Source organism: Cydia fagiglandana, chromosome 11 (genome assembly GCF_963556715.1).
Source record: "Cydia fagiglandana chromosome 11, ilCydFagi1.1, whole genome shotgun sequence".
NCBI classification, from domain to species: Eukaryota; Metazoa; Arthropoda; class Insecta; order Lepidoptera; family Tortricidae; genus Cydia; species Cydia fagiglandana.
Window position 1 is genome coordinate 17,921,489 of NC_085942.1, and position 15,940 is coordinate 17,937,428.

Here is a 15,940-nt window from a genome sequence, read left to right on the forward strand (position 1 = left end):
TCCGGAGCAATGTTGCAGGTGTCACCGGGGTGTTTTTTGGCACATTTGTAGCATCGCGCGTCAGATCTGCATTGTGTTTGGATGTGACCAAATCGCAGGCATTTCCGGCACTGAATAGTTGGCAGCACATATACTTCCACATTTAGTGATGTGTAGAATGCATAAATCTTAGAAGGCAAATTTTGTCCTTCGACTGTGACAACCACAGATTGGGTCGGGACCCATGATGGTGGACTGCCTTCTTTGAGGACCTTGCGCTGAAGGCGGCGAGCTTTTAGAATTTTGCCAGTTCCCTCTTTTAAATCAGTAGCCGAGACGAACTCCTCCATTGACCATTCTACTGGGACTCCGCGAACAAGACCCATGCGGGACACGTGGTATGACGGGATCGACGCTGTTAAGTTATTGCGAGCTAAACAGGGGTTTTCAGTTAGCTTATTGGCAGCATCTGCCGATTTGCATTCGACCGCAACGCGATTACGACCAAGAGACTTGATGCCATCTTTTTTGATGTCCGGAACACTGTCCTTTGCGAAAATTTGTCCTATTCTGATGGGTTGGAGAGAGGACCCCGCATTAGGAGATTCAGGGCCCGTAGCCAAATTACATTCGCTCCGTATCGATTCGATCTCTACGTTCGCGAGCGACTGGTCGATAATGTTTATAATAACCTAGCCAAGAGGCAATCTTTTTAGTTATCGCATATTCGACGGGCCAAGTCGATAAAAATTAATTTTAGTCTGTGGTTCTCGTTCAAAACTGTCAAGAAACGTCAGCTGTCAAGAGTGTCAAGTGAACAGCGAATCTAATTTTGGAGAAAATAATTGTTTTATCGGTAAGCAAATGAAATATTTTGGCATTTGTTTAACTTAGTTAATTACAATTTCGTGATAAAATAACTCTATATAGTGTAATAGTTGAAGAGTGCGTTGTTAATTGCATATAATTTTGACCTAAGTTTAACAATTTCAGACAGCCGTCGTCACCGCAGCCCCAATCAAGGCGGCGGCGCAGCCAGAGCGGGCAAGAGCGGGCTCCGCGGGCTCTTCTTCCACGCTGAGAAGTCCTCGCCAAGTTGGCACGAACAGTCAAAGCTGCCGCTGCAATGACGCCTTCATGGCAGTTACCAGTGCTAAGGACGTGCACTGCTGGCTTACTTGACCAGAAGAGACAATACTTTAAGTGTTAGTAATGATTCAAACCGTGAAGTGAAATTGTGAACAGGTTTGCCCGAATCAGTGTAACCTCAGTGAACTCATTTACTTCATAGACTTCAAACATTTTCGAAATTAACAAAAGTCAAGCGAACATTGAATACATAGATGTTATGCATTAGATAAGATAAAAGCTGCCTGTGAAACCAAAACCAATAAATCATATTATTACTTAATATTATTTTTTAATTACCTACCATCTTTGCTTTGAATGGAAATTTGGGAAGGGAATCTCACCCGCTAAGCTACTGGCTATTCATATTTAACCTTTTGTATGCTCCTGTCAACAATTTGTAATTTATATATCAATCATAATTAAATAAAATAAAATAAATAAATAAATATTGGGGACATCTTACACAGATCAACCTAGCCCCAAACTAAGCAAAGCTTGTACTATGGGTGCTAGGCAACGACACATACTTATATAGATAAATACATACTTATATACATAGAAAACACCCATGACTCAGGAACAAATATTAGTGTTCACCACACAAATAAATGCCCTTACTGGGATTCGAACCTAGGACCATCGGCTTAGCAGGCAGGGTCACTACCCACTAGGTCAGACCGGTCGTCAAAATTAATGCATTTTTTAAAGTTGAATATAGGTAAGTACATGGGAGCAGATCTGCTCCTAAGCATACCAAAGGTTAAGGTGGTAACCACCATAAATAAATGAATGAAACAATGATTGGGTTAAAAGTTAATTTATTTTATTGGAAATCTATTAATGAAAGATACAGCAGGTATTTTTTGCCGGCAGCATAAAATCAGTAGCCAAGCATTCTTTTCTTGTTTGCACATATATTATGTAGTGTTTTAAAATAGTAAAACAACACTCAATATATTTTTGTGGTTGTACATGTGTCATAGTTTCTTCCCTTGACCCTGGCTTTGGAGCACCATAAATATGTCAAGGCTGCAATGAATATCCAAGTCACCTGAAACAAAATGAATGCTTAGTTTTTCAAAAAACTCTGTAACATTTGGTTATAATATTTATCTATTCTCTACCAGTCATATGACAAAAAAAAACTAAATGTTTTGTGTAAGTACATATATTTTTATATAGTGTGTAGGTACAGTCAGCTGCAGAGAAAAGGTACCACCGCTACATAGAAGTTTGTATGCAGGAGTGGTACCATTTCTCTGCAGCTGACTGTACCTGCGCCTGCCAAAAGAAGTCATATACAATATGTTTCATAATATGAAAAGTTTCATTAATATGGTTGATAATTTATATGCATAACAACAGCCGGTCTGGCCTAGTGGGTAGTGACTAGTGACCCTGCCGGTTAATCTGATATTAATCCTGAGTTTGAATCCCCGGTAAGGAAATTTGTTTGTGTAATGAGCACAGATATTTTGTACCTGAGTCATGGGTGTTGTCTATGTATTTAAGTATAGTTTGTCAAAGGACTGTCTCATTTCAAACAAAGACAGAGAGAATCATACTAGCTTTGTCATATACTAGTACTAGCACCCAAAAGTATGAGTATAGTTTTCCTGGTTCTTACTGAGTGACAAATTGGTTTGACCATCTATATATAGTTATCTAAGTACCCTAAGTACCCACAACACAAGTCTTCTTGAGCTTACTGTACAGTTCGACAAGAAATTGTAGAAATCAAAAAGTAGCAACACTGTAGTCTCGTCTCTTTCAAATCAATTTAAGAAAATGGGATGACACTACAATATTGCTAGTCGTTAGTGACCTTGCCTATGAAGGTTATGGTTTTGCTTCCCGGGAAGGGCATTTATTTGTGTGAAGAACATTTGTTCCCGAGTCTTTATCTATATTTGTAAAGCCTTTACCTATATACCTTTGCCTTTACACAATCAATTCACTTTCCTATTGAGAAACAAGTGCTTGCCTGTGTGCATATGGGTACCAAATTTAATCTACACCATTCATCGGTTTATATTTGAAGACGTAACAGGAACACATAAGAAGTTATTTTAGCATCAATTACATATTTTATATACTTATTAGGTATGTGGGGATAAGTTATTGGCTCACTCTTACCTTTGCAGGGACGTTGTTTCGTGTTGCATTTGTGGGTGCATAATCCATTTTTCCATGACACTGTCAATATAGATAGGTAGATATTCAGCGCCTCGGTCACATTGGATCCTTTGGGTGAAATGCTGCGTACGGCCCACTATCCTTTGATCTGACCCCGTAGCATAAAGCCACCAGCCACCAGCTAAGGGCAGTCCTTTCCTAAGCAGTTCCAATAGGCGATTTTTCAGACGGCGCCTGCGTCTAAGCGAGACTTCCGCGTTGTTCGCCGCCCACAATAATGTTAAAGTATGCTTTTTACTACAAATTCTAATTTACAAACACTATTATACGGCATTTTCTTGTGCTTCGATAAGTTATCTGCAAGGGGATAGCTCTCGCTACGTATCGACACCTAGGAGGCGATAACGATTCGATTTCGCATGTCAAAAGTGTCACTCGGCTAGGCAATGTATGACAGATATCGAATTCCAGTAACGAAAGTTTTGCGTTTCGTTACAACATTGCAACTTGGCTAACATTTTTGTATTCGTTAATATTTTTCGACAAACTCATCTACGGTACCTGTCATTCCCATACATTTTTTATCGATTCGTTAGCGATATCTTTTTTCGAAATGCGTTTTGGCTAGGCCCCCAGTTACTCGTGAGATATGCACTATAAATGGGCCACTATCTTTGCTGTCGTACTTACGTGTTTCGTTTTCAAGGTCGGGGTGTTTATATAAAGTGGAAATAGATGCATTGCTGATGTCACCCTGTGTTGGTCTTTTTTCATGTGGTTCACGGGACAAGTCGGTTGGTGTCAATTCCAGAGATTTAGCGTTTCTTTTCCTTGTTTGAGCGTCAATATCCATTGCTACAGAATCGTTCGTCAAATCCGTGGAATTGCCACCACCGGGGTCCGGCGGCTTCTCCTTCTCATTCCCTGACATCACTGTTTTATTGACTCTCAGGCCAGGAGAGTATGTATTACAGTCTAGAAATAACTAATGTTGTTAATAAACCGTCACCAAGTATACGTAAGGAAGGAAAGTTTTATTTATAAGGATAATAACCTAAAAACCGTACAGACTCACTCAATGCGCTTCTGTCAATGAGATTAAGTTTTACTTGTCTTCGCACTTGAATGTCAATACAAGGTATAACTAACTACCTACATACAAGGTATAATTATATAACTACCTACATACATATTTTTTTTTTTTACTAAAGGTTTATATTTTAGACAGATGATTGTGGCTTGAAAGGTTCAATTCAAACGTAAACGCGTAACTACGTCCAAGTAACGATGCATCTCTGACATTGCGTACCGCTGTAAAATTAACCTAAAGTCGTACACAACACGGTCGATATTCGCAAGTGCAAAGCTCGAATATAATACCAACAGGTGATATTGCCAATATTCAATACGAACAAAGCGAAAACAGTTGGAAATGTACTGCCACACGGAAGCCATTAATTGAACATCGACAAACGCTTTACCCGTTATTAGGAATAAACAAAAACATATCCAAATGTTTTTTTTTTTTTCCTGACTTTATCTCCTGTCCTTTACATCTCTATAAATTATCCCTACATTCGTTCTCACGACCTTAAGAAGTAAAATTGATAAGCCTATGGTAAAAATAAGCACAGAATAAGAAATAAATACTCCAGCCTAAACCACATCGGCGCTTACCATTTGAAAAAGAAATATAACTAGGTAACAGGCGGTCTTATCGCTAAAAAGCGATTTCTCCCAAAACCTTCGGGCAACATTCTTTTGTCATTACAAATACATATACCTAATGTTTCGAATAGGGCAAGGTGTCATCAAGACACCTGGTTTGACGCATAGTTTACCACCCCTCACCCCTTGTATTCTTTTATAGATAAGGGACCGCCCGCTTTTGTTATTTTCAACTTAACTATGGGGGGCATCCCAAGTTGTAACTTAACGGGCATTTAAACAGGTCAATTTCCATTGTAAATTTTTTGCAGCTTTTTGAAGTATTTACAGACCTTTTTCAATAGTAATAATGTAAGATACATTCTTACGTTTTAACTTCAGTACCTTTAAAACTATACAGTCTACAATAAGACGTGTTTACCTACTAAATTGCAAATGTTTTATTGAAATATTTTGTATCGAAATCTTAAATAGGTAACAGACAAAAATAAGTAATGCATCACGATCATCAACATTGCGCAAATTCCATACTAAATTTTCTAAAATTAAGCTCTTAACACTTATAATAATTAAAAAAAAGTATATCCTCAGTATTGAGGGACCGACTGAAGAAGAATCTTATATCTTCGCAATAGAGTTCAGTTCAGCAATTTTCGGTTAAACGAGGGCTAACGTAAAATCGACCTTCACATTTCGGTACGACACGGAGAAATTACAACCCAGGAATCGACTTACAATACAAAACGTCCCAAATATCCCAAATAACAATAAAGGGACAGTGTACCGAGGGCCCTTAGACAATGGCGCCGTGATACCGATGACTGCTGTGCAAATGAAGGGACCGGACCTCAGACTATCTCCCGTAGACTGCGTTTTGAAGAATTTGGGTCAATACGTCTTAGGGAACAAATTATTTTATTTAGTATCTTGAAGAAAGCAATGACACAAAAGATATGCTACTTTACTTGGTTTATGAAAGGTTCTAGTTATGCATTGGGCCTTAAGACTCACAGTCTACGAACGTCATTCGAAATTCTTACCCCCTTATTCATAAAACTTTACGGGCCTGATTTAGTTAAATTATGTTTTATCCCTTTCTTACAAACACATAAGTCAAAATTACAGATAAGGACAAACGATTATTAGCTAATTGAGGTTTGTAGTGCGTTTATGTTATGAATAAGGGGTTAGTCTTTAAGAGCAACTAATGTACTACACTTTTCTCAATAAATTATTTATATTTGTCATGCATTGGGATATACTTAATCGTTGGTATTTATAGGAAGTCTCTGTTGTAGCTAACAGGGTAATATTTTCAAAATGACGGGCATTTTTTGCGAGCCTTGGTAGCGACACTGCCGACCTCGATATTATTATGCTCCTTCTATCAGTAAGTGGTCTGTGTCGGGGCCCGTTCGGGGAACTAATTTATTGTGTCCCAATTGAATCTTCATTTGACAACAATCGGCATCCCTTTGTCGGAATGAACTGCTCGTTTCGACTCGGGTTGGAAAATGGAATGTCATGTGGTTAAAGTTTTAGCTGGGTAGTTTCGGAAGCAATTGACTTGTAATACAAGGTAATATGGACTTACATAATAAGGGTGTTCGTCTATTATTAGATAAACGCTTGAAACTGGCTTGACGTTTTCTTGGTTTTATTTTGCCTCCTAGCCTACAGGCCTATTCTAATCCACTTATATTAGAATGATATCTGATTTCAAAGTTATCGTGTATTTAGTTCGTACCTACATGTATTGGTGCGTAATACGTTCGAATTGGCCTACTAGTCGGTAGTGACCCTCCCTGCTTGTGAAGCAGGAGGTTAAAATCCTGATTTTATGTGTTCATGACAAATTTTTATTCGTATTTTGTAGAGCTAAATAAAATTGTAAAAAATCTAGCAACAATACACGTTAGGGAGGCATTTACTTTTGATCTAAAGTCAGCGTTAAATTAAAATTTCAAACTACCAGGAGCTCAGAAAAAACAGAAGGTACGAACATCAACAGTCAACACTAATCATCGGCCGACCTTATGCCTTGGCAATAAGGATTACATCTAGTCAATGAACAGTGTATACTTTCAACTGGCCATCGGTGGATCTTATTCTCTTTGAAATATGAATCTTATGTACTTCACAATAAGGTTTAAAGTCAGTTAACAAAGCTGACGGTAGTATAATGCCCCCCGCGGGGAACGTTACGCGCGGAACAATGAATATGATTCACACTCCGACACTAACTTTTAATTAAAACGAAGATTCCGGTAAAAATCCGTCTTTAACAGATTGGAGAATTATGGACACGGTGTAATGAAAGTTAGTGCGTCTAATCACCGAAGAAATACACGTTGGCCAAAAAATAAGTGCATTTACGTTGCCAGGGAGATTTTGGGATTATACTGAGCAACATTTACTATGAGGCCTACCCCGAAATCGCGAAAAAAATGTTATCGTCGCATGAAAAAAAACCAGGCAAAATGTATGAAACAGCCAAAATATTTTTTCACGATTGCGGGGTTGGTCTCATAGTAAAAGTTGCTCAGTATAATCCTAAAACCTCCCTGGCAACGGGAATGCAATTTTATTTTTTGGCCATCCTGTATACAGTCAGTAACGGAAGCAGCTAAGTTGTTAAAAAAAACCGGCCATGCTCTGTGTGAGGTTCCGAAGCTACCTAGGAAGAAAACCATTTTAAATATAGAAACGTAGTGTCATGATGTCGATCTGTGAAAGAGCTCAGAGCCCAGTGGATGTCCTAATATAAATCTAAACAATACCCGGAGTTATGAAATACCACGCCCGCTGTTTGGTCTACGCATATTAGAAATGCCTAGACGTCTAGCCCAGGCAATATAGGGTGACAACACGTCAGTTCTTGTATTGTGTTTATTCTTTTTTCGCGCGGTATATTTTCACGATTGCCCAATCTAACCTAAATATAAATAAATTGAACGGAGCTTTGCAAAAAGAGCTAGCCATCATATAGTTTCGCCAGCCTTTAAAATCGTCATCATCATCATCATATTGCCCTGTTTGATTTTGGATTCAACGACTGTATATCTATGTGGGTACTTTGTTACGGCTCATCGAATAAGACTAATAAGATGTCACACCGATACGAAACCAAGTCAAAAGTCAAAAGTGACGATTTTGGTTAAAGAAATGTCACTTTAAATTTTGACACTGATAGATCGGTATCGTATCGGTGTGACATGTTATACCCATTGCTCGAATTGGGCCGTCAGGTACTGTGTTCCATATGTATCTTAAAGAGGTACGGATTGTGACTTAAACAGCAGCGTTATAAAAGCGGAAAACAGGCGATTTCACTGACATTTCCTTAATAAATTGCGTTGTTCGCTTTGCCGCTTTACTGCCGAGATTGGCCTTAACGTAGCAAGTTTTTTTACTGTCGCAACATTGCAACGATAACTCTGTTGCAGATGCAATACGAGTAAAACTTTTAGGAATTAAAAGAGAATTAAGAATGACGATATAAAAGAAGCATAAAAAGCGAATTTTGCGGGTAAATATGCTGAAATCTCAGTCTGGTTTTGAATTTGTCTAAATTAAGTCTGGGGGAAATTCTACAAGAACCAGCGAAGTAAGTTTAAGTACCAACTAATTTACTTCGAAATGTAAGTGGATGCATAATAATTCTCTCCCATTATGTATTGTGGGAGAAAATTAAGAAAAAGGTATTGTTGTTTAGGACAGCACGTTTTACGGTTTAGACTCACTTGTTTTTAGTCACTCGCGCGACATGTTTCGAAGAGCCCTGTGCCCTGTTTATCAAAAGCTTGTAACTTGTAATACAAGTGTGTATTACAAGTTACAAGCTTTTGAGAAACGGATCCCTGATGTACCTGTATTCCTCTCTTCCGTACAATAAAGGGTTATTACTTACCTACTTCCTTACATGCAAAATAAGTTTTAGGCAAAAATTTCATTTTTGGTACAAGCTTTTATCGCTGACTGTACTTTTCTTACGACAGACAACTAATACTCAGCGAGACAATTCTAAAAATCCCTAACACAATTAGGTTACGTTGTTTCATCACAGAGTTCCTATGGCCACCTCCTGTCTCCATGATCAGACCAGCTCGATGGTACCATAATATTGCAAATATTGTCATCCGATTTATACATGCATGCAAAATTTCAGCACAATCGGAAACCGGGAAGTGAATCAAATTTAACTTGCAAGATTTGATTACAGACAACGGTCAGGTGAAACTAAATAAAAGCTTGTAATAAAAAAAATTGAGTTAACACTGATTGTGATGAACTAGCACGTTATTATTTCGCGAATTAGTAAAGTAATAATTGTTGATTTAATGAATCTGGATATACTAAAGTAATGCCTCATTCTACTAATTGATGATGGAATTTGTGTGTTCTGATTTTTTCACTTGGCCAGACCTTCTGGTTGAGTTTTGCTACTACTACGCTTTAATTTATGCAATGCCTTCCTACTTTAAAACACTATGTTCTAGACTAGACGGTCCCCGCGGTCTTATTCTAGATTTAATGCAGTCATAAACATTAGTATCGATTGGATGGAGTTCGCGCCGAGGGAACATCGCTGCGTGTTTGCTTTACCATGCTTTCCAGTAGCTGGTGTAGGAATAGCTAATAAATTAAGTTTTGGTTACAGACTTTTACGGGATCATTTGGGGGTCCAAGATCCAAAAAGTATTCACGCATTTACATTGTTGACATGTAAAATTTTATAAACATTTAATGAGTGTACGTAGGAATACGATTGTCTTAAAGCATTGGATTTGCATGCAATCACCTTTTTTTTTAAACAACCAGCGGATGTATACATTTTTTAAACACATGTCTGAACTGAACAACTGAACAATGAACTGTGATCACTAGCCAACGTGGAATTCGAACCTATACATCACACAATAAATATGTTTAATGGAATATATTGTATTGATATACATATTAACAGTAACCAGCAGATGCGTCCAAAACGCGGCTCGGAACCCATAAATTGAAGAAGCGGCGCTCCCCCAGCGCACCACCAGTCCAACTTTCGTGCCATAAATTTGGCGTGAATGTTAAAAGGTGGCTAATGCACAAAATGAACGCCAACGGAACGCTGCACAATATTGCACTGTTGCAAAGGTCGATGACGCGGTAACACGAATATACCCCAATGGATGAGGCATAACTGGTAAAATGTACGTTTTAGCGCCACTTGAAGCATCGCACGAACCCGGGTTAACCCATTAAACCGGTTAAAGCGGTTGGAGTTAACATGGTTAGCAGTACAATTTGACATTGGGTTAACGGTTTAACGGGTTAACCCAGGATTAGTGGCGCTTATCAGTCGTCCGGTATCCATTGGGCTTTGTGAAGATGCTCTGTCCAGGAGGCTAATTAGAACTCTCACTTTGCTATCAATATTTTGTCATTTTGTTATCATTTGCTATTACGTCTCGCTAGCGTCAGTACGAGCGAATGCACGCGCGAATGATTACAAAATGACATCATTTTGATCTGAAAATCCTCCGTGTGTTGAGGGCTGTTTACACTAGTGCTTTTTTTTTGGCAGTCCATGCACATGCGCACATGCCGGCAGGCATTGCTGCATTCATTGTTTCTCCCTTAAATTCATACTCAGCTAATTACTAATGCATTAGGTTAGGCTTGATAAAAGAAGTTACGAGGAATCACGAATTGCCACGACTGTCGTTAGGATTCATCCATTTGCTGGCTAGGCGTTTCTAGAATCTTCTGCCGGGCTAGCACATGATTGGCGTCAGTTAGAAAAAACTGGTAGTCTATCTCGCGGCGAGATACTGTCGCGCCAATCATGTGCTTGGCCTACTGGAAGAGGCAAGCAAATTCCATAAGATAAGCAACGAACACGCGACAAGCATGAAGCAATAAGTGTCAAAGGTTTATTGGTATAAAAAATGGCTTATTAGTATAAAAAGTCGGTATTAAAAAATGTTAGGTGTAAAATGGATTTGGCGTGGAGTGGAAAAATCGGATACCTCCTACCTCGGATACCTTCTTAGTGTTTCGTTTACTATGTAGCTTCTTGTAAAAGTTGTTTTTATGGCGCTACAAAACCCGATAAAGGAAAGTGCTTGTTCTATAGTTTGCTAAGTAGAAAATAATTTAAGCGACTCATTGCTTCTGAATAAATTATTTTGTAGATTAATTTGAAGACCATGCGTTTGATTAAAAAATAAAAGAAAATCAAGAAAATCACCTCCGCCTTGTTTTAATTGCGATCTCTTGTCTTTTAGTAGTCTTTTAGAAGCCAAGCACAAGCGCCTACCTATCCTCCAAAAGCACAACTTTTCGTCGGTAGTAAAACAAGAGTTTATGTCAAGGTCTTAAAGACGATTATCGCACAACTGGTCTGCAATGTCGGCTTGTGCACGCAACGTTCGCACATTACGTTAATTTCTTACAGTTTGCCAACAGTTACCTAAACTACAACTGGTTTCCTGAACACACATCGCTCAGAAGGTCTACCGCGAACATCTTTGTCACTCTAATTACGCCTTAATAGGAGTAAAAGAGAAAGATAACTTCGCTGTTCGCGGAGGCCCTCAAATGAAAAAGGATCGTGTGACCCTTAAAACAAAGCTCAAAATTGAATGATTACGCAAGGGATGGTACGTTCAGAAGAGTTACTCTACTCGACTGTTTTCCGTGTCATGTTGTTACTTTGAGTTTCTTTCAAGGGTTTGTGTGCAATTTGGTGGATACTTGGAGTACGTTCCAGAGTTTGTATCGCTTGAAATACACAAGTGGACCCGGAAGTTCTGGTGTAAGTACACCAAAGAACAACTAACACCAAAAGGGTTATTTGAAATTTGAACGTGCCAAAAATATCCACGGATATTAAAGGAAAAGGACCGACCGCACTGGAACTATGTAACCTTCCGACTACTTGGAAAGGCCGTAGTGGGAGAAATAAAAAGCGAAAACAAATGGGACGAAATCATCATACTTTTTGGTAACTGTCAGATAAATAATTTATCTCTTACTCGCCAGGGCGGCGGCGTTACAGTAAGGCACAGACCAAATGTAGGTACTGGTGTGGCTGTGTTTAGATGCCTAAACTGAGCGTTAAATGTTTCTTGATCAACGGAAACCTGAAGGTTCTTTTTTTCAACATTAAGCTCTGTGAAGTGATTTGTAGGCTATATGCCGAATAACTTTATTGTATCTAGTTTTCACATAGAAAATTGTCAAGAATTAACGCAGAAGCAACCCCTATTAGCCAATCTAGATTATTCTAAAGCTCCCATAAATTAGTGCCGCTCTAATCTCAAGTGCCACTTACGCTAACGAGTTACGTGTTTCGGCACGCAAAGTGCCCTATGTTGGACGTTGGTGGCCAGTGGCCGGCACCTGCTCGATCCGCGATATATCGATTGAACGGTTTTAGAATACATTGGAGCGCTCTTCAAGGCGATGCACACTGCACAATAATTACCACTTCATTCGTAAAGCTGTTACATATCGTATAATGTGTGTGGTGATCAAAAACCGTGGGTTCAAACCTCGGTTATGTTGTATAGAGTGAAAAAATCGTTATCAAAAAAACAACGACAATTCAAAACAATTTTCGATGCGGTAAGTGATAAAAGTAACAAAAATTAGTGATTATCTTAAAAATCGGGTGTTAAATGTGTGGCTATAATTCATTACAATTGCTCATATGCATTATTTTTTTATAGTCAGCAAACGATTCGGAAATCTTTAGTTTATTACAAGTATAATATTTAGACAATAATACAATAATTATTAACCCCCTTATTCTTAAACGTTTACTAAGTTGACAAGCCGATAAAAATCGTTTGTCCCTTTCCATTATACCAATACGTCGGAAAGGGAGAAACGATTATTATCAGCTTGTCAACTTTAGTAAACGTTTATGAATAAGGGAGTAAGTCATTAACAGCGTTTGGATAAAATTGTACAGTTAACATCTTAAACGTAGTTTAACTCTACGGAATAAAATGAAACTAACAATTGTTTTTCTTTAAATTACCCGTTATCTAAGTTATTACATTACAGTGACATGTACCTAACAAGTCTAACACGTAAGAACTTTAACAACTACTATAGATTACTTCCCAAAGACACTGCAAAGTCTGCGAAAGCTAACAATAACTCAGCAAGTTGGTAGATTTTTGCCATCAATTCCGCGCACAATGGCGGCCAACTATGCGCTAATAACATCGTTATTTACCGGCTGCAGTAATTGCACCTTACCATGATTTGCGGCGCAACCGGCTAACTTCAACGCCGTTAGACGGTATCCATGCGTCGTTAGATAGAACCACCGTTAGTGTTGCAAGTGTAGTGTGCGCGCAACGCCACACTCACACTCTCTTAGCGTAGCCTTATATATATACACGAGTGATATGTTATATTAGCCAGAATAAAGCCTTACTTATAACCTATCGGTTGTATCCTTAACGCTCAACCTCGCACAAGTGTTGAGATTTAAAATTGCCGCATGAATGTACAGACGTCCATGGACGACGGTAATTGCTTACCATCAGACGATTCGTCTGCTCGTTCCAATCCTATATCATAAAAAAGACATTTGCGTATAATTCTTTATAATATCAAGAATTCTTGAAATTATATTGTAATTATATTATTTCGAAATGTGGTGTTAGCGGAGCATGGAGAGAATTAGCTGGACTGAAAGGAAGACGAATGAAGAGGTCCTGAGTATGATAGGAGAAAAGCGATGCTTGTTAAATGCAATATGAAGTAGGACACCTTATACGGCATGACAACTTTTTCCTAAACATCCTGGAAGGCAGGATTGTAAAGACAGGAGAAGAAGGGAGACCTGGAATCTCAGCCAAATAAAAAATAATTCAAGAATTCTTGAAATTATACACAATTCTTTGTGGCATCTACGCCAAGTGGACGGAAACAGGCACTGGACGGTGAACTGACTGACGCAATGACCCTTTAACATAGAAACTAACGATCATTTTGGCGACACACATTTGCTGCTACGAATATATATAATCATAATACATATTACGAAGTATATTTACACGAGTACGAGTAGATACGGAGTCATCTTTTAAATTTGCCAATATTTTTTTACAAATTCGAGGTATAACCGATACCACAAGTACGTAGGTACATTTTCTTCAGCGTTTGAGCACTTTGCGGCATCAAAATTGATATTTGACACTATCTCGAGTGTCGTGACATTTACGAGTGTGCCTGGGATATAAATCGACCCCTAACTTCGCTAAACTCGTATCTTCTACCCTCGATTAACGGGAAATACAGACTTAGCTTCTACGAAACAAAGTTTACATTTGCATAAACTGTAGAAGAGGTTATGAGTTTAGCGGAGTGCTGCGTCGAAATACATTAGTGAGCGTTTTGCCATAACGCTGCGGAGCATCGCTTCAGAACGATGCTACTTGATATTAAATGAGTTTGTTATAAGTAAACATGTTGTAGAGTAGAGATGGGCCGAATATGGATTTTGCCGAATACGAATATACAGTTCAGATCGTACCGAATACGAATATTCGGCCAAGTATTCGGTTGGACTAAAACGATTGAAAACAATTAGGTACCTAGTTCATTCAGCGATCAGCACTCCTCGTGTTTTTTTACCTTTCCGCTTTGCCGAATACCGAATAATTACCGAATATTCGGCACATCTCTATTGTAGAGCTTGTAGGTATTGTAAAGGTTTGCAACCTTTACAACCTTTTTAATCTGTGGCTGGTTAGTTATGATATTTAAATTTAGAATATCAGCCCGCTGTCAAATAGAACGCGGTGCGCATTCGGCATTCGATCAGAGGCAGCTACCTAGTATAGATGTTGATCTTATTGTAAAACTAGCTAAAATATATTAAAAGAAAGTCAACGTCGTGTTTCCCTTGCCCACGGTGTCCTCCCGTTTAGGCCGCCCCCTTTACAGTATCTACTTAATTTAACCTCTTGTCTGTGTATGATAAGGAACCAGGCCGGAAAAAAATCACTAAAACGTACTTTTGCATTTTTACGATTACGTTTTTTTCTGCTTTATCTATATAACACAAACGTACGAAATGTTTAAATCCACGATTGTTGACTGGTGATCAATAATCGTGGATTTAAACATTTCGTACATAGATTAGAAATAAACTAATGGTATAGCGTGTGTAGATATCAGTGGCGTGGCGTCAAACATATCCATAGGCAAGCCGGGGCTAATTTGGCTTACAGAGGTATTTCCTTTACAACTCTGCTCAAACGTCCAAAAACAGGCAAGCCGGTGGGAATCGGCTTTTATGGACGTGCCGCCACTGGTAGATATTTTTATTCCTCTCATTTGCCCTCGTCTCCACCTCAGTGGAAGGCAGCCTTGATTTTCGACTTCCCACCTAATTCTTTATATAGATTTCTTACCACGGTAAGTAGAACAGAATGGACATGCTGCACGTTGGACGTGGCTCAAAAATTATGACGAAAAACTCAATTCAATCCAAAAACATCGCAATAAACATCAAACTTGAAAGGCCTATTCAGCAGGCAACAAAATTTCACTTCCCATCAATTAATATCGAACCGATCGGACTGAGCCTGATAGGGGCCCAAATAAAACACGTCGTTCTGATCCGTTAGATAAGGCCGGGTGTTGGTAAAGCTAGCGCGAATGGGGGCGAGTATAAGCCAACCAGTGTTACTTGACTCATTTGTTTCCTATAATTTTATTATCATCTTCTCCGCTGGCTTGGCCATCTCGAAAGTATGGGTGAAGATCGGGCAGCCAAAAGGGCCTACTTGGGTCGACCAACTGGGCGCTGTTCTGTTGGTCGTCCTAAATACCGTTGGGCAGATAGAGTGGAGGCAGATCTCCGTGAGCTCGGCGTCGGCGAAAGCTGGCGGGACGTCTTATGGCTGAGATGATGATGATGAACCGTTTTTATCTGGCATCTTTGCTTTACCATGTAAGCGATTGTAATAATACAATCTGTCCGCTTTATACCACTCCTAACCGGTTCGTA

General features: G+C 38.9%; 1 protein-coding gene and 1 long non-coding RNA gene across 6 annotated transcripts in view; one reads left to right on the plus strand and one right to left on the minus strand.

Annotated features, from left to right (window-relative positions):
• The window catches only part of LOC134669117 (tyrosine-protein phosphatase Lar), a 680,297-nt gene that overhangs the window by 481,493 nt on the left and 182,864 nt on the right, over positions 1–15,940 (minus strand). The window lies entirely within an intron of this gene.
• LOC134669115 (uncharacterized) lies at positions 592–1,390 on the plus strand. Its single transcript, XR_010098860.1, has 2 exons — positions 592–835; positions 973–1,390. It is a non-coding gene; the product is annotated as an uncharacterized LOC134669115 (long non-coding RNA).